The sequence below is a fragment of the Cnephaeus nilssonii genome (assembly GCF_951640355.1).
Source record: "Cnephaeus nilssonii genome assembly, chromosome: 2".
Taxonomy (NCBI): Eukaryota; Metazoa; Chordata; class Mammalia; order Chiroptera; family Vespertilionidae; genus Cnephaeus; species Cnephaeus nilssonii.
Genome location: NC_137073.1, coordinates 75,641,619 through 75,661,977, shown reverse-complemented (window position 1 = coordinate 75,661,977; position 20,359 = coordinate 75,641,619). Strand labels below are relative to the sequence as shown.

The window sequence follows — 20,359 nt, the reverse complement described above, 5'->3', positions numbered from 1 at the left end:
CACTTTCTGCTGCTTCCAAGTTCCTCTCCTTCCTTGGCCAACACTCTCTCCCAATTCTACTTCTTAGTAGTTTTTTCCCCCTCAGTTTCTTTCAGCAACTGAACCCTCTCCTCTGCACAAGCCATAAATGTAGCCCCCAGCCCCTCAACAATGCAACCTGGCACTTTTTAAATAAATGAAATTTACTAAATGAATTTGTTCCCAATTCATATTTATAAAAGTCTTTGTGCATTTATGTTTTATGGAATCTTTAACATTTTAATCCACAATACTTTACTAAACTATAACCTCCATGAGGGTGGGGTGTATTTGTTTTTGTGCCCCATAACATACTACAGACACTCCATGTTTGTTGAATAAATGAAAGCTACCTTTTGCGTAGCCTAAAACTAACATTTCATTGGTGGAAGTAGTAACTAAAGTGACATTCTTTTTTCAAAAACAAAGTATATGGTAAGTCACAAACTTTCTGGCCCAAAGAATGGGTTGGGCTAGATGAGTAGATCCCTCCTACAGAGCAGATACCTATATAATCTTCACTAATAAAAGAGTAATATGCAAATTGACCATACCTTCGCCACGCCCACAGCCAATCAGAGCAAACAAGATGGCGGTTAATTTGCATACGCTGAGGGAGGGAGGAGTGAAGAAAGCAGAAAGCAAGGCGGCTGCACGGGCGGGCAGCGGCGCGGCTGTGGAGCACGCGGCCATGGTGGCCTCTGAGGCGGTGGTGGCAGTGGGCGGGGTGTGGCGGGTGGTGTGCGTGGCCGCAGCGGCCTTGGAGGCGGTGGCGGGCAGTGTGCGCGGCAGCGACTGCGCGCGGCCGCAGCAGTGGTGGCGGCAGCAGTGGTGGCGGCAGCGGCGTGCGAAGCCGCAGCGTGCGAGGGGCGGGTGGGCGGGGTGGGGCGCGCAACAGCAGCACTCGCGACGGGTCGGGGTGCTCAGAGGAGGCAGCAGCGCGCAGCCACAGAGGCAGCTGCGTCAGCGGGCACGGAGGGTCAGGAGTGCGGGGCGAGGCATGCAGCGGCAGCGGCTGTGTCCCCCGCGCGGAGGCGGAGGTGGCCGCGGGCTGGGTTGGGTGGGCAGGACGGGCGGGGGGCGCCCCGCCCATTCTGCCCGCCCCACCCTGCCCCGCCCTGCCCGCCGCAGCGGGAGAGGTGGGGGGGCAGGAGAGGTGGCCATGGCAGGAGGGAAGCCCGCCAGAAGTCTTGCAGGAATATTCCTGCAATGGGTCCCTAGTCTATATAATAAAAGCCTAAGCAACCAGAATGACTGGTCACTATGATGCGCACTGACCACCAGGGGCAGATGCTCAGTGCAGGGGCTGCCCTCTGGTGGTCAGTGTGCTCCCAAAGGGGGAGCGCTGCTCAGCCATAAGCTGGGCTCATGGCTGCGAGCGCAGCGGTGGTGACAGGAGCCTCTCCCACATATGTGGCAGTGATAAGGAGCAGCGAACAGAGCGGTGAGGAGCTGCTAGCAGGTGGGCAGTAAGGAGCGAGGGGTCCTGGACTGCGAGAGGGTGCAGGCCGGGCTGAGGCCCCTCCCTCCAGTGCACGAATTTCGTGCACCGGGCCTCTAGTATCTGGTATAAAGTCTCACATAGCAGCTCTAAAATTCAACGCGTCTAATAATTATGGTATGATGTCTCTAGCAAATGATCAGCTTTTCCCTGATTCTTTTTAAATCATCACACCTTTTCCTTAATAAATTCAACCCTCAGTAATTTCATTGTTGTCGGAAAGAATTGTGAAATACCTTTGCTATCAATGAAGCACACCAAATTTAGAATTTAATTTCAGGCTTAAATATACAAAGGATCAGAAGCCTAACGACCTGTAAAAAGAAAATCACCTTAAATACAATCGTGCAACTTCTTTTTTCAATTTAGAATTTTAAAAAATCTTAGAAATGAAAAGAAACATGAAGGTGTTGTTTACTTCCTTACCTAACCAACAGTCCTTTCTACAGAATCCTTACTATTTTTTGAACATCTGCCCTAATACTCAATCCTCTTATGTTCTCGTTACCTTTAAAAAGTAAATCTTTTTGCATTTTTAGGCAGATGACTGAACATAACACACATAAGACTTTAAAAGGGTTACGTAGGTAGGAGCTAATGGATAAAAATGTTAAGATTTTTTTCTTTTCAATTTCTCAATCACTGGTAAAACAATGCTCAAAATTTCAAGCTATGGTAAAGATAAAAAACACACCAAGATCACTTACAAACTCAATTAAATACAACAGTACCAATTCTATAAACCTCTCTGATGTGTGTATTAACAGAATCAATGTAAAGTGTGTTTGACTCAGCGGTGAACTTGCCGGACAGAACGATCTCATTCCCCATCGACCTACCATAGCACCTTCCATCTGTAGCAGACAATCTTTGCTTACTTAAATTCCCTAAAACATGACTCATCTCTCAATGTGCAAGGTCCCTTTCACCTCCATAATTCTTCCCACAGAACAAACATGTCATTAATGAGAGGCATAACATTTCTTCGAAGGATGGTACATGACATGAATCACTTTGTAGAAGAATTAGTGGAAGAGTCTTCAACGAATCAGAAAAGTTTACAGTAATTTAATTAGGAGGGTAACATTAAAATTTTACGCTCAAAAGCATCTACTTATAAAATATTTTGTTTTCTCCAAGTCAGTTAAGCCCTATGTTTGATGCATATTGTACCTTTATTACAGAAATGATACAATTTATAATGATTCGAATCCTATTTCAAAGGTCAGACTAATTCAGAACTTTTTAGAATCTAAAGTCCACAGGTAAAGCATTTTACGTTATAATTACTCATGCAGCAGGATAATGTTGCTACTCCTAGAAGATATTTCCAAATTCCCTAAGCCAATCCTCGTCATAAATTCCAAGAGAGTAGTACAATGTGTCAGCTACAAGCTTTCTGTGAAAGACTGTGATGTTTATCTTTGTTTGCACAGAAGTCTTCACAAATGGACTTCCCAGGTTCCTCTCACCATCTCATTTCCTTGTCCTCTCCCCCTTACCCTCCACTAAAACACACACACACACAAAACACCTCAGCCTGGTACATATTAGTCACTAAAAATATTTCCTCTTGTAGGAGGAAAACAAAATATTGTTTGCAAATATAACCTGTACATCTTACGTGCAATAAATAAATCTGTGCAAGCAGAGGATACACTCATCAAACCTAGATCCATTTTGGTGAATTCCTTCCAGGGCCCAAATACGTGTATTATGCAACAGCCACCATTCCAGATTTTAATCCCTGTCTGTGATGCTGTGGTAAAATACAAATGGCATGACTATAATCCGCTTAGGTACTTACGTACATTTACGACATAAATTAAAACAAGAATTACCAAATTCTCAGGAACCTTGAAAATGACAAACGGTGTGACAGTTCAGAATCATAACTACAACTTCTCCTTTCTGGTAGCCCAATGCCCTAAAAAAAAAACCCTCACACGTGAGCATTTCAATTGAGGTTTTGCAAGGATCTCCCTAAGAGGGGGGGAGGGGCAGGCATCAGGTGGCTATCCTAAAATCTACTCCTCGTAAGGGACCCATCCCAATTTCCAGAAGCTGAAAAGCGAGTACGATGCTTCATCATTTCTCCCAAAGGATAATAACGGGAGTGAGTGTATGCAGATCCCGGGGCCACAAACCATCCATCGGATCTCCTGGGGCACAGGCCTCGAAAAATTGCATACGGGCAGCTAAGCATTAGAACAAAATTGCAAAGAGCTGCATTCTACAAGTGAATCTATACGATACCTAGGCCAGCAGTGGTGAAGGGTCTGGGAGGGGGTCAGCGCATCCCCGGAGACCACCTCCGCGGGTGCACAGCGCCGAAAGCTTAAGCTCCACACCTGACCAGGTCGGGCTCCCCCCAAGCCGAGGATTCCCGCGAGCGGAGAGGCTCCAGGTGGGGAGGCTGGAGGGGAGGGGGCTCAGCAGGCACAGCCGCGACCGGAACGCATCCGGGGCGAGCGAAGGAAGGAGGAGGAGGCATCCCCCACAAAATGGTGGCGCCGACGCACCTGGGGCGCCCCACGCCCCCTCCTCCCCCCGCGCCCCCCTCCCCCGGGGCCCGGCCCGCCGCGGGCAGCAGGACGCGCGTCCCGGGCCCCGGAGGCCGGCGTGGGCCTGCGCCAGGCCGAGCCCGCACAGGACGGCCGGCGTCGCTGTCTGCGGGGGCGCGGGGCCGGCGGGGGCCGGGGCCAGACGGGGCGGCCTCGGCCTCAGCCCGCGGCCCCCGCCGGGCACGGGCGGCACACTCACCTCGGACGCGCCCGCGGAGCCCGGGAGAGGAGGCGGAGCCGCGGGAATGAATGGAGCCGGAGCCTGCTCGCCGGCGACCCCCGGCCGGGCCCTGGCCGCGGCGCTCGCGGCTGCCAGGGAGGGTGCGGCCGCCTCCCCTCCGCCCGGGACGCCCGGCTCCTGGTCGGCGGGTCGGCCGCAGCCCACCGAGCCCTCCGCGGGCGTGACGCACTCGCGCCGCAGCGCCTCGAGCCTTCGCCGCCGCGCGGCGCCGCGCCCACCGCGAATCCCCCCGCCCGCCCGCCCGCGCGGCCCCTCCTCGGCGCCGGGGACGCCGCCCGGCCTCCCTCCGGGCCCGGCCGCGGGCAGGTGCGGGCTCGAGCTGCCCCCGCCTCGCCCCCTCTCCCCGCCCCGGCCGCCGTCCCGGGGCTGAGCGCGACGCCCCCACCCAGGGCAAGGGCTCGGTGTTAGAGTGACCTTGGCTTAGAGACAGAAATAGGTGCGGTCAGCTGCGGGGACTGGGCGCTGGGTTTGCGTACCCCTTTAACGTCAACCGGTGCGGAGCCCCGGGAGCGCCCCCAGCCCGGCGCCGCCCTCCGGGGATGTGCCCGGGATGGGCGGGACCATCCCGGCCTCGGGTCCGGGATGCGGCCTTCAGCCCGCCACCGCCTCCCTAACCCACTGCCACCCCGGAGGGTGCACGGGAGGGAAGCAGAGCGCTCCATTCACAGGCTGGACGAGCCCGAGAGCCTCGACTTCCATCTTGAGAAAACGAGGACCCACCACATTCCTGTGTCCACCTTTCCTCTTCCACCGTCTAGTCCACGCGAGCTAACCCGCACCCGGGAGGACGCCGGCCCCACCTCCCTTCCCTCCCCTTTCTCCAAGGCCCCTCGCCAGCCTGAGCGCCCAAGGCCCTTTGCTGAGGACGCCCCATAAGCTCTTCAGTATTTAAAGCATGGTGGATTTCTTAGAAGGAATGCATGTCACAGGTTTAAATATGTTTGTTTTTTTATCATGTTCCTTCTTATATGTATCAACACTCATACTGAACAAGTGAGTTCTGGGTTGCAAAAGAGGCTTTATTTTTAGCACCTGTATGTAGTTTTTGTCCACAAATTACAAAAACAAACACAAGTGCTATGGGTTTACATATGTTTCATAAATGCATTGAGGAAGAGTATTGTATGTAAGAATTTTAAGACTTCCTTTCCTAGTGCATAAACTCTGGGAAATAAACAGCTCCTCCAGTAAATTGAAATTGCTCCTTTCATTCCTAAGCAATATTTAGCAATCACAATACCAACCTTTTACGAATTTACCTCAGACAATACTTGTTGATGGAGGTTTATTTGACTCAGATATTTTTTAAAAATCCAATAGGCTTTTCTGCCTCAAGTTACTCATCAGAATTAATCTCACGTGTTACAGGATGCGGCTTTACATGTTAAAGAAAGAAAAACCATGCACTTCCCTCTTTGTCTAAGGTACATTAAATCTTGCTTGTGTGTTTACCCATACTCAGAATCCATGAGCTCTTAGTGGACAAAGAACTAAAAAAAAAAAAAAAAAAAGTCTTTATCGGATTGATACATGCTGTAAATCATGACCAAAAAGTTTTGCAGAAAGTTGTTAAACTTAAAAGGAAAAAAAAAGGAAAAAACAAAAAACAAAAAAGGCGAAGTGAGAGGCAACAAGCTTTTATTTGAAATCAAAGAATAGCTACTCCAGAAGAACTGATTCAGGGAGAAACCCAAATAGTGTTTCAATTATGGGGTGAAGAAGGCAAAGGATTTTTATGAGAAAAGGAAGAGAAATAATTACATGAATAGAAAAAAGGAATTTCTATTTGTGCTAATAAGCTGTCATTCTTTAGCTGTACATGGCTGTTTACTGATTCTGAAAAATGTCTTTAATTATCAGTCCGCATAGTCAGGAGGTCTGCTTTCTTGTTATTTGCAAACCATTGTTTGGGATACAATGTTGCTTTAGGCCCAGTTCAAGCATTCCAAAGGTTCAAGGAGTTAGAGATGCAATGCATTTCCTCTGGAATGGCTGCCCCCCACTCCTTTTTGAAATGGACCCATTAATGCCAATTTCTCACAGAGTAAAAGATTATTGCTTGGCTTTGTTTCATATGCTTGCTTTATTATTTTGTTAGCTTACAAGTAGAAGGAAACATGTTAAGAGTTCTTGCATTTTTTAAATATATGTTTTAAGGAGATTGGGACCATCTTAAGAGAAGCTTGCCACAACACTAGATTTGGAGGTCGCTGGTACAAATGACCCAGAAGAAAGCCCTTAAATTGCAATGGAAAGAGGAATTCCTAATGGCTAAATAAGGGCTGTTTTTGACTGCTAACACATTACCAAGCACTTTGTTAACTTCTTTGTGGAAGTTAATTCATTTAATCTTTATAACCATCCTTCGAGGTACTTACTAATGTTATCCCCAGTTTACCTAAGAGGAGACGGAGGCACACAGAGAAACTAAGCAATTTGCCCGTAGTCACATAGCTAATAACCTGGCAGTTTGGCTCAAGGGCACACTCCCTTAACCAGTATACAATGCCACCTTTCATGGGCACAAAATCGCCTGCCATATGATTGAATTGTACTTTCAAAGTCCCAAAACATACTAAATACCCAGTGTCTTCATGTTGAAAAGATTTCTTATATTTAGTATTATTTTCCTGGACATGAAGAGAGAATTAAACTCTAAGAAAGAAAACTTGTAAGACTTTGATATATATAATAAGCAAAATTGTATAATCTGTTAGTTTTTGAAAACTAAAAAAAAAAACCACAACCTTTCACATCTTTTTTTTTTTTTTTTAATCCTCACCCGAGGATATTTTTTTCTATTGACTTTTAGAGAGAGTAGGAGGGAAGGAGGAGAGAGAGAGAAAACCATCTAAGTGAGAGAGACACATTGATTGGTTGCCTCCCGCATGTGCCCCCACCTGGGCAGGGATGACCCTGCAATGGAGCCCTTGACCAGGAATTGAACCCCTTCGATCTGTGGGCCAACACTCTAACCACTGAGCAAAAGTGAGGGCACTTTTCACATCATATAAGGGTAATTGCTCTCCAAGGTTTTTTTTAGGTTCCGGAGCAGTTAGAAGTTTTATTTAGTGAATGGAAGAAACACATTTCCTTCGTTGACCCTCCATTATACTTAAAAGGGTAGAACTAGGATCCAATATATACAGTATATGTTTTAAATTCATAAAATCACAGTGAGAATGTTTTAATGTCTGAGGCAGCCCAGGTACTTCTAACTAGATCTGCACTATTAGCCAATTAGTTAACTAATTAGCTAATAATGTCAGCCGTAGCAATGGAGAAATGAGAAGGCAATCTTTTCGACTTGCACTAGACAAAGAAAAGGGACTCCATGTCCTAGAATGCTTTATTTCTTCCTCTGGGATATAAATGCTTTGGGGATTAAAAGCAGTATTAGCGGGGTTTTCTTTGCAGATTTCTGTGTGATACTACGCACTAAGAATTGGACCCAAAGAACAAGAGAAATAACAGGTTTGAGAAGCCAGTTACATTTGTTTCCTCTGGTTTGGTTTGGTTTGGTTTGGTTTCCTATGAGGTAGAAGTTTAAGGACACAGTATTCAGTAAGTTTAGTTTGGGTTTAAGAGAAATAGCATTGTATTTTTTCATATTACTAATGAAAAATAACATACATATTACATCGATGGCAGATACAGCAAGTTGCCTAGTCAATGTCCACTCTACCCTGTTTGACAGACCCACATTTGCTCAGGGTGGCAATGTGCTGAGTTAAAACTGTTTCCTGCCAGGTTACTCTTGCAAATGGGTAGCCAGCATAAGATCATTTGGCCAATGAGATATATGACTTCCAAGAAAGCTTAAGGAGACGCTTGGCTATCCCTTTGCCTTTTGCCACTTGTACTGTTTTCGTTCTTTCTGCCTGGAAGGAAGACTTAAGTTTGGGATCAGCCATCTTGTGACCATGAGCTGGTAATGAGAATGAAGTCCATGTAGTATGAAGTATACCAGAGCCAAGATTAGGAACCTGGGACAACCATGACTTTATGGAGCTGCCACATCAGTTCCAGGCTGCCTCCCTCTAGTCCTCTCCGTTACATGCTATCAAATGCAGCCCTAACTAAAATTCAAAGTTAAACACTGTCTCCTTGATATAGCTAGTGTATATACTCTTGTAATATACTATACTATAAAAGTGGTATTCTTTAATTATGCTGCTGTCTTAAGTAATTGCACTTCGCAGAAATCAGTGCTCTCTGTGACTTGCCTCCTAGTATTTGGTGAAGAAAACACAGCAATTCCTGACTCTGAAAAGAATATCTTATATTTAGTCATATAGTGCATTTGATTGTACACATTTTACATATCACCTCAGTAAGTCTCTAACATCATTGTGAGGAAGGATAATAAGTAGCAGTAGTCATCTAGAAACAAGTTACTGGCCAGAGTTATCACCATGCCAAGTACATAAAGAATACACAGAAAAGTAGAATTCTGTTTTTCACTTTTAATGAAAAACAAATAGGAGAATCAGGTTTTAGATAGGAATTCTAAAATTAGAATAAATCGTATGTACTGTATAGAAAGCAACCTGCCAAGACACATCAAAAGTGATGAAAATGTGAATATGTTACCCACAATACTACTACTGGGAATTTTCTGAAGGAAACTTTTAGGAAGAAGAAAAAAGTTATGCGTGTGAGAATGGCACTGAAGCATTTTTTTAAAGAAAGCCAAAATGTATAAATTCTATGAATGTCTAATAGGTATGAGTAACTAAAGAAATAAAACATTTTTGCATATCTTATGGCAGGCAGTCAGAGGTGTTCTTTTTTCATTGCTAATAGCAACTGGCCAGACTTACTGAAACAGCTACACACTCTCTCATAGGTTGGCACGAGACACCCATCCAGAGGCAGTGTATCATGGTCACTGTTGTCACTGCTGCTGGATTAGATTTATTAAACATTTATATGCCAGACATTGTACTAAATATTTTACTTAAGTTACCTGCTTTAATCCTCACAGTATCTATTTGAGGTAAATACTATGTCCTCATTCCAAAGATGAGCAAACTAAGGTTTAAAGAGGTGAAGAAATTGACCCAAAGTGTTGAAGCAGGAATTTGACCATTGTTTTGAATTACTCTAGACTTTAGAAACTGGTCTACAGACTTAACTTTACTGCTTCTCAATTAATATATAACCAGCTTCGCATACATCTTTTGAAATGTTGGTTATGCCAGGCACTGTGCTAGACAGACCCTGTGATGTGATAATGGGAAGAATGGGACAGGCAGAGATAACAAGAAACGTGGATATGGACTCTAGAACAATGGCTTACTGGCAAAACTGAGAAGACAATTAGGGCTTTTCAGCAGTGTGTGGAGGGTCAAGAAAGGAGGCTGGAGAAGCTAGAGAAACAGGCAGCACCTGTTTCTAAAAGTTATTCTTTTAAAAAAGTACTGATCAGCCATGGTAAGGAGTATGGGCTCAATCCCAAACGCAATGGAGAGCCATTTAAGGAGGTTACGTTTCAGAGTGGCATGACCACATTTGCATATCAGCAAATTTTCTCAGGCTGCCATGTGGAAAATGAATTGAGGAAAAATAAGACTGGAGGCAGCGAGCCAATTATGGAACTGATTAATGAATCTAGGTGAGAGATGACAATCTGGTCTAGAGGTCACAGTGAGGATGAAGAGAAATAAATAAATTCTAAAGCTCAAAGGTGGAAGTAGAATCAACGGGATTTGGCAAAATGTGCAATGTGATGGAGAAGTCAAGCAAGACTCGTTTCTGGCTTGAACCACGGGGTAGATGGCGGGTGCTGCTCACTGAAATAAGAATCACTACAGAGTGAGGATTTGGGAGGTAAAATCATGAATTCCATTTTGACTATTTTGAGCTGTATGTGCTGGGAGACACCCACGTGGGGACATCTGAAATAGTGAGATGTTTACAAATTGGTGTTTAAGGGAGCTGTCTAGATTGAAGGTTTAGACAGTTATATATATTTCTTTATTGATTTAAGAGAGGAAGGGAGAGGGAGAGAGAGATAGAAACATCAATGATGAGAGAGAATCATTGATTGGCTGTCTCCTGCATGCCCCACACTGGGGATTGAGCCTGCAACTGGGGCATGTGCCCCTGGCCAGAATCGAACCCGGAACCCTTCAGTCCACAGGCCAACACTCTATCCACTGAGCCAAACTAGCCAGAGGGGAGTGTTTTTTTGGTTAAGAAATTTATGGCATATAACCCATAATATGCAGTGATTAAGGATTATACTTATGGGAACTAGATAACAACATGGAAAAATATGTGTGCTAGAACATTAAGTTATAACACATTATATTACTTTTTAGAAAGAATCAGGTTAAGAAATGGAAATAAGAACTATCAAAGCTAAACAAAGCCACACACTAGTTAAAATGGGTAGAGACAGATATTAAGTAACTACCACGGTAGGGGAAAGAACTGAGCTCAATTCTGATTTGTGCAGTGGAGACTGGGTGTTGTAAAAGTAGATTGAGGGAGTGGGGTGGGGGAACAACAGGAGGGGATTTGAGCAGAATTAGGAAAGCGAAAAGTTACCAAAAGCAGGTAAGAGGGTTGGTTTAATGTCTGCCAACTGGAATGTATCAGTTAGGTTTCCACCTTCCCACAGAGACTGGGAGACAGAGTCCCTATTCCTCAAAGGAATGGCTTTCAGGTCTTTGAGAGACACTTCTGGGTTGTCAGCGATACTGACTAATTCTAAAGGGACAGAGGAAGAATTTACAGTTGTAAGTTTTTTTAAATAAAAATGGGAGGGGTCAAGAGCCTTCGGTCTGGTGTTGCTGGAACGTATGGCAATCATTTTGGCAGCCTTGAGCTTTTCCAGACAGAAACATAAGGAGGCTAGGTCCTTCCAGGGCCTCAGGTTGCTAGAAGCCATGCTAGAGTTTTGCCAAGCCTCTCAGTGAAGGGGATTCTGCCGTTCTCAGGGCCAACATGTCCAAGTTCAACCAGTGGGAACGGAAACAGGAGATGCTGAGTAGGCCCTCTTCCTGCACAACTGCGTGAAGACGGCTGCCTCTGTAGTCTCCTAATAAAGGGGTGCCTGTACTTTAATCCCTGCCCACTGCCTGGACGGAGTCAATTCATGGAGGAAGGGAGGGCCTGGTCACACGCCCACGGTGTCCTTGTTGCTGGTCCCTACACCCAGACGGACCTTGCCCCAGGCCACTCACCAATGGGGACCGTAAGAAAAGGCTGAGATCCTGCCTGGGCTCTGTGCGCACGTCAAGCACCATAGCTCTAGGCTTCATCAGCCAGAGGGAGGGCACCTTTTTCTAATCTGTCTATTTAACCAAGCAAAGTGCCCTTCTGCGCTAAGGTGTCCTAACCACGTTAGGTAAGGGATCTTTAACACTGAAAAGCAGACCCAGCATCATTTGAGATCATTCTTTCTGGGGCCCTATAAGAAGACATAACACATTTTAAACGAAAATTGTACACAGTGCTTCCACTTGTGTTTACTAAAGACAGAGAGGCATGCCCCGCCAGCGTGGCTCAGTAGTTGACGTCGACCTATGAACCAGGAGGTCACAGTTTGATTCCTGGTCAGGGCACATGCCTGGGTTGCGGGCTCGGACCTCAGTAGGGGGCATGCAGGAGGCAACCAATCAATGTTTGTCGCTCACCATTGATGTTTCTATCTCTCCCTCTCCCTTCCTGATATTGATAAAGATATATTTTAAAAATAAAGATAGAGAGGCATTATAGTCACACACACATATTCTCATCCTCATTCACCTTCCTATGCACCAGTCCAACACCCCCAACCCTACCGCCAGCTTCATTTGCTGATTTAGAAAAATACCACAAAGCTGAAGGCAGCAACATTACCCATTGGCTTTCTTCATGTCCGCTTAGTTACCTGAACAAGGGATTTGATGAACAGCTAAATTCTGTCCCGCAGATAATGCTAGAATTAAAAATGCTTTCAAAGTAAAAATAAGCATATGGGAGCAATAGACGTTGTAATGAAGAAAACAAACATAAAGCAAAGACTCCTTTACGTCACCTTCAAAACCAAAAATCAAATAAACAAACAAAATTCTGTGAAACTCTAAATACTCCAGCTCCACTAGGATAACTAGATTTTTTTAAAAAAGATCAAGATTTCTTTTATATTAAAAAAAAAGATCAAGATTTCTTTTATATTGAAAAACCAAAAAAGAGATGAACTTTCAGTCCACATCCGGCTTTGAAAGGCATGTCCTGCCAAGGCTTAGAAGAGGGACAGTCTTCTGCCTCCCCCACATCAGGCTGAAACAATGCACAATGTCTCTCGATTTTACAGCCTGGCCTTGGTTTGAAAATGCTACAGTGGAACTGATTAGAGCCGGGGTGGGGGTGGGGGATGGGTGGAATGAGGTCTTCCGTGTGGTGCAGGCTCCCTGTGCCTCCCTATTGCAGCGCTTCTCCAGCTTCAGAGTTTGTGTTTTTTGTTTTGTTTTGTTTTGTTTTTTAATGCAGAGTCCTGGCACTCTTCCCTCTGAAGATTCCAATCCAGGAGATCTAGAATGGGACCAAAGAATCTGCATTTTGAATCAGCACCAAAGGTACTATCTTTATCAAAACTCTTGATAAACAGTGAGATTATTAATGAACACAACTGAGAAACTGAGGTGAGACAACAAAGAGTGTCATACAGCTATGGCAAAATAAAGGCATTCAAACTTCTGATTTTTAATTTTATATTAAGGCTTAACATTTGCAGGAAAGTTCATATGGTCTCTAATAGTAATCGCACACTTCAATGAATTTTTAATGAGTAGACACCTAGATAACCACCACCCAAATCAAGATATGGAACATTTCCCAAACACCAGCAGGCTCCCCCCTTCCTCCTCCCCAGAGGTAACCGTTATTCTGACATCATTGATTTGCCTGTTTTTGAATTTCATGTAAATGGAATAATATAGTGTGAACTCTGTGTCTGGCCTCCTTCGCTTAACATTATGTGTCTAAGCCCTAACCGGTTTGGCTCAGTGGATAGAGCGTCGGCCTGCGGACTGAAGGGTCCCAGGTTCGATTCCGGTCAAGGGTGTGTACCTTGGTTGCGGGCACATCCCCAGTAGGGAGTGTGCAGGAGGCAGCTGATCCATGTTTCTCTCTCATCGATGTTTCTAACTCTCTATCCCTCTCCCTTCCTCTCTGTAAAAAATCAATAAAATATAATTAAAAAAAAACATTACGTGTCTGAGACTTATGTTGTTGAGTATAGAAGTAGGTTCTTTTTTATTTCTGTGTAGTATCGCATTGTATAAAAATTCCATGATTTTTTTGCCCCTTCTCCTATTGAGGGACATCAATCATTTCAAGATTCTTTGATATTTCCATATAAATTTTAGCATCATCATGTCCATTTCTGAAAAAAAGGAAGTTAGCTGAATTCTTGATAGTGATTACATTGACTCTGTAGATCAGTTTGGGAGGTATTGCCATCTTAACAATATTAAGTCTTACAATACATATCATTAAATTGCCTATTTCTCCACTCATTTCTGTCAAGTTTTGCTTCATTATACTTTGGGAGTCAGTTTTAGGGAAAACATGTGCATATTTATTATATCTAAGTGATCCTTTTATAATTATAAAATGTCCTGTTTAGCCCCAGTAACTTTCTTTGTATCAAAGTCTACTTTGATATTAGTATAGCCACTCCAGTTTTCTTTTGCTGTTTGCATGGTATATCTTTTTCCATCCTTTTAATTTCAACCCACTTATGTGTTTGAGGAACAAAATCTTTTTATATGCTTATTGGCCACCTGAATATCTTTTTTTCTGTGCCTGTTCAAGTCTTTGCCTATTTTTAAAATTTTTGTCTTTTTCTTATTCATTTGTAGTTCTTTATATGTTCTGGGTACAAGTTCTTTGTAGGATATATTATGGTAAATGTCTTTTCCTAATCTGTAGATTCTCTTTTACACTTTTTAAAAATATATATTTTATTGATTTTAGAGAGGAAGGGAGGAGAGAGAGATAGAAGCATCAACAATGAGAGAGAATCATTGATTGGCTGCCTCCTGCATGCCCCCTACTGGGGATCAAGCCTGCAACCCAGGCATGTGCCCTTGCCTGGAATCAATCCTGGGACCCCCGAAGGCTGACTCTCTATCCATTGAGCCAAACCAACCAGGGCTCTTTTTACATTTTTAATAGTGCTAGTGAATAGTAAGTGAAGTTCAATTTATCAAAGTTTTCTTTCATTTTTCTTTTGTGTACTGTTTAAGAAATCTTTGCTTACTTGCAATGTTTTGTTTTGTTACACAACTTTATTACGGCAATGACTGACTAATATATTACACACTGCCAACTTGTTCTCCAAAGTGGTTGTACTCATATTCAAATCAGCAGTATTTAAGCATTCCATTGCTCCTTATTCCCCCCTTCTCACACTTTTAAGCTTTTTACAGGCTGATAAATATAAAATGTGTTGTTACTATGATTTGAATGTGCATTTTTCTAATTACATAAGACTGAGAATATTTTCATATTTATTGGCCTTTTGGATTTATGCTTCTATTTATTGACTGTTCATTTCTTACAAATAAATATTCTTCTACGTGTTTGAAAGATCCCAGAACAAGTTTAAAAAGAAAAGCAAGGTGCAAGACAGTGAATATAGGGATAAGCACACGTGTGTATGCTTACATATATGTAATACACCCATATCTATATGTTTTTATAGGCATAAGTTATTTTTTGAAAAGAACATGAAATAAAGTTGGAAGAATTATTTAAAAGACAGTTATAGTGAACTGTAAAGCCAAAATGACAAAATTCATTATAATTTGTCAAACATATTGAGGGAAATTTTTTTTACTGAAATAAGCATAAAGCTCTTGACTTGCGTGTGTGATGAGGGGGAGTGGAGGAATGGTGGGTGGGGATGTTTAAAGGTTGCTAGAATTCTGGTGGAAATAAGAGGAACTCAGAGAGTCAGTCAGATGGCCAAATGAGATCACTCTCAAGCGGATTCATATGAACTCTTTGATCTCTGTCTGGTAAAGGGTTTCAAAGGAAATGCCCTTGGGGTATAAGTCAATGGACTAAACCAGTAAAACTTCAACCCTGAGCGCGCCAGCATCACCTGAGAAGCTTTAAGATAAGGGCCTAGGCTCCATCTCAGACCAATTGAACCAAAGTATCTGGAAGTGGCTCGGGGAACTGTGGTGTTTTCTTAATGAGAATATAATTGACATATTATAGTAGATTAGTTTCAGGTATACAACATAATGATTCAATATTTGTATATATTGGGAAGTAATCACCACAATAACTCTAGTTAACATCCATCACCATACATAGTTACACTTTTTTTTTTCTTGTTATGAGAACTTTTAAGATCTGCTCTCTTAGCAACTTTCAAATATATGATGCATGGGAACTATATTTAATGAACAAAATTCCTCTGGCGGACAAGAATAAAATCCCATAAAGTAGATGCTGATATGGAGAACATCAAGTTACATGGTTTAGAGAAATACCTTTTATTTTAGGGTGTACTGTTATAATCAGTTTTTAAAAATGTAAATGTGATGAAATTAGGGAAAAGTTGATTTATGATAAGTGACATCAACAGAGACAAAAGGAAAGTATAGCTTTGAATGGTTTGTATCTCAAAATATGGTTATTTTGAACAATTTTCATTCCAAAAGCATTTATTGAGACACTATGACATGCAAAACCTTATCCTAGAATTATGAGATTTCTTTTTACTCGCTAGAGAAATGGCTCTTAGCCTCAAAGTTGTCACTGTCCAGTTGAGAAACATAAATAGCAAATAACAGAACAAGGCAGGAAGAAATGTCAAGGGAACCCTGAGAAGGTGGCTGGAGAGACCAGGAATAGGAGGCTTTTACAGAGAAACCGGGGTTTGCGCTCAGCTTTGGAGGACGAGCAGAATTTCAGTAGGTGGGGAAGTTGGGGTGAGGGCAGACTCCAGGTTTTGAAAGAGGAGCAAAGCCTTAGCAGTGAAAGTGCACGTAATTCATTTTCTCCTGGGTCACTGCAGCAATCGCCTGGCTGATCTCCAGCCTGTACCCACCGCACCCCTCCTGCAGCCCAGGCCTCTCGCCAGCACCTCCCACCACATACGTCTGCCACAGTTCTCTTATTTTCATAGAACACTGGGCATTTCGCTGAGATTTTAATATTGACTAAGCTGTATCTACATAATATTCCCTAAAATTTTATAAGATTTTTTATTACAAAACCAATATATGCTTTTGTATCAAATTCAAAAAAGAATTTAGGAAGTGAAAGACCCTCTCCAATCCAAATCCCAAAGGTAAGCACTGTTAATTGTTGGGTAGATATCCATCTCTGTCTGTCTGTCTATTTGCTTCTCTCTGCATCTAGTACATGTGTATAATACATATGTACATACATGTCTATTATAGTCTTTATATTTATACACATACCAGACTGTTTATATGTACATACATATATATTTATGTGCATACATATATATGTGTGCTTATACACACCGTATATGTGAGTATTGTAAACTAAGCAATTGTTTGTATATACTTACATATATATTTGACATATTTATAGAGAATTTATCTCAATGTCTCTAAACAGAGTGTGTCTATTTCTCTACACATGTGCATATAGGTTTGTATGCATGTGGGCATGTGTGTTTACTCTCAAATGTGTGTGGATTTTTTAATTCAAAAATTAAGTGCTCCTTTTGCTGACTGCCCATCACATACCAAGTTAAGTCCAAGCTCTTGGCATGTTGTCCCAAGTCCTTTGTGGCCAGTTCACTGCCTATCTCCATCTCCAGTTTCCTCCTCCATTTCTTTGGCCACTTTTCAGAGGGATCTACAGTGGGAGAGCAAAAGGAAGCGTGCCAGGGTCCTTATAGCAGTTATTTTCAAGATTAACATGTTGGCATGACTTGTTATGGTGATAATGATAAGACCATTGGGAAAGCAGTGTGAGAGCAAGACAGTGAATATGCAGAGAGGAAGTCAGTGCCTGTGCTATGTGCTCCCTAACCCACTCCCAAGAGACAAGACCTTGCTCATCCCAGACTGATACCCCCAGGTCAGGACGTGGCCCTGACACTGCTGCAGTCACACTGAAGGCTTTATAAACCACTCATTGTACCTCATCGAGCCCAGCTGGTTCACATTTGTGTGCTTTCACACATTTTCATTCTTCAAGCTGGAATGCCCTTCGCCGCCACAGTTCACTAGCCCAACTCTAATCATCTTCCAAAACTCAGCATGTGTGAGGTTGTCTTTTTATATGCAACTAGAGGCCTGGTGCACGAAATTCATGCACAGGTAGGGTCCCTAGGCCTGGCTGGCAATCAGGGCCCATGGGGGCCTTCTGGCTGCTGACCGGGGCCTTCCTTCCCCTGGCTGCCAGGTGCTGGCTGGGGCCTTCCTTTGTTTTGCACTGCCCCCTGGTGGTCAGCGCACATCATAGTGAGTGGTCGAACTCCCTGTCAGTTGAACTCCCGAGGGGACAATTTGCATATTAGCCTTTTATTATATGGGATGATTTAGAAATAAGGCTACCACAGGATAAAACAAGCAAACAGTGCCCACCATGGGTGTGATTAACCTTCTGGAAGAGAAAAACAAGCAATTGTGTATAAATGTGTGACTGAAGAATTTGGAAACTCCAATTTCAAAAAAAGGAGAAAGTAATGTTGGGTAATTTCAGGTAGAAAATATGAAAATAACTGTAATTTAATAAATACAAACACAACTGTGTTTGCCTTGTTCACAGTAAGATCATGGGAAGAGAAGGGTCTGGTAAACCCAGGAAGCCATGGAGAGAAGGAGAGGAGGTGCCCAGAGATAGACTGGCCGGTACACACCATAACTTTCACTGATGACTATTAGTCACAGTGGTTGGCAAACTGCGGCTCGCGAGCCACATGCGGCTCGCAAGCTGCGGTTTGCCGTTCTGTTGACTAATGAGTTTGCCGACCACTGGTCTAGCATATGAATCAGTTACAATTTGTCTTCTATTGGTAGAAATTCAGATGGTTTCCAATAGCTAGTCATTGTAAACTCTGCTCAATGGGCAACCTTGTCCATGTCTCCATAAGCTTGTATTTTCTAGGGTACATGTTTAAGAGTGGAATTATTGAATCATAATGGGTGATTTTACTACACAAGGTCAAATTGGTCTTCAAAGGGCAGTGCTCAGATATGCTGCCACCACCAGTGTAATAATGTTCCAGTTCTACATTCTCACCAACCCTTGGTATTGTCAATCTTAAATGTTTCCCAGTTGGATGCAATGGAAATGCTGTCTCATTATTATTCTATGCATTTCTCTGATTACTACTGAGATTACACATCTTTTTACATATTTTAAACACAGGTCTCCTCTTCTGTTCATATCCTTTTCCCATTTTTCTATAGAGTTATTTTTATCCTATTTATTCTCTCTCTCTCTCTCTCTCTCTCTCTCTCTCTCTCTCTCTCTCTGTGTGTGTGTGTGTGTGTGTGTGTGTGTGTGTGTGTGTGTTGGATATATTCTCTTGATCCACAGCTTGTATTTTCACTTTAAAAAAACTATCTGTGCCTCAATTTATCTAGAAAACAAAGATAGTATCAATAAGCAAATTAATGTATGTAATATACTTATAACAATGTTTAGCATATAGGAAGCACAATATAAATATTTGTTATTATTTTTCAGTGTCTTTTGATGAAAGGACATTTTAATTATTTTATAATGTCTTTATTTTATTTTTAAAATATATTTTTATTGATTTCAGAGAGGAAGGGAGAAGGAGAGAGAGATAGAAACATCAATGATGGAAGAGAATCATCAATTGGCTACCTCCTGGATGCCCCCTACTGGGGTTTGAGCCCACAACCCAGGCATATGCCCTGACCAGGAATCAAACCTGTGATTCACAGGTCAATGCTCAACCACTGAGCCACACTAGTGGGACTATAGTGTCTTTAAATGAATAGAAAGTTTTAGTTTTATTGTCTAAATGTATTAATCTTTTCCTGCTTGGTTTGTGCTTTTTGTGCCCAACACTGGTTTGTTATTCTTGTGCTGGAACCCATTATATTTGGGAGAATAAGGAGAACACTTACACCATTGCCTGTGTGTTTGCGAGGATGGTGGTTGCTTTTCTAGACATTATCATGAATGGCAAACATATGCCTTAGTTCACTTAATTTAATACACTCTATAAAACAAGATTTATCATGGCATCTTATTGAGCATATATTGGTGGTTCTTGTAGGTATTTTAACTTTAAATTTGTAGTGATTCCTCCCCATCCCCCCCTTGCATTTTCTTTCCAATGGTTACTTATTTTTCAAATTCTGATATTTTACATATATTCCAGAATTATTCTTCCTTTACTCTCATGAAATGTACGAGGCCCCAACAAACACATGAATGTTTAGCAAAAACAATGTCTGTGCAGTGAACTGAGCTGATCTGCTGTCCTGTGAAATGAAACCTTACGCATCACATTAGCGAACTATGATAGTCTTCCTGCAGTGTCATTCACGACGATTAAAATCACTTCCAGGCTCCTCTGTGGCCGCTTATTCCCTTCTGCTCTACTGACGACATTATAATACTTGTTGGGAAATTTTTGTGGCTACAAAAGCAGTAGCAGTCGCTATTCAGGGAAGATGCTGGCAAACACAGAGCTGCACTGTCCCAAGTCTAGAGATCAAGATGGGCCCTCAGCCACAGAACTGGACTTCACAGGCCGGGACAGCGTCGATTGTAAAGTAAACGCTGGAAAGGCTCCAAAGCTTCTTCGTGGGGAAAAGTCTGCTTTGCCTAGATGCCCCCAGGACTCCCTTCCATTTGGAGCGCCTCCGAAAATGTATGCTGAATTTTCTGCCCTTCAGTTTGTGTCAGAAATCTAGCCCAAAGAAATGATACTCAGGGAAGATCACCTCTAGTTCTCCAATTTTTATTTACTTATTGGTCACGAAGTTCTTACTCTGAGACAATACTATTCATAAACGACTCTGGTTGAAGTGGGAGGAGGACATTGAGAACTTTTCATTT

General features: G+C 42.9%; 1 protein-coding gene across 3 annotated transcripts in view; it reads right to left on the bottom strand.

The window, feature by feature from the left end:
- FAM169A (family with sequence similarity 169 member A) overlaps positions 1–20,359 on the bottom strand; it is a 134,148-nt gene that overhangs the window by 51,252 nt on the left and 62,537 nt on the right. The window contains exon 1 of one of the 3 annotated variants that reach the window (XM_079788098.1): positions 4,739–4,780. The exons of the other annotated variants lie outside the window; for them this stretch is intronic. The gene's annotated coding sequence lies outside the window, so the exon portion shown is untranslated. Of the gene's footprint in view, positions 1–4,738; positions 4,781–20,359 lie in introns of those variants that run through there. 3 annotated transcript variants of the gene reach the window in all.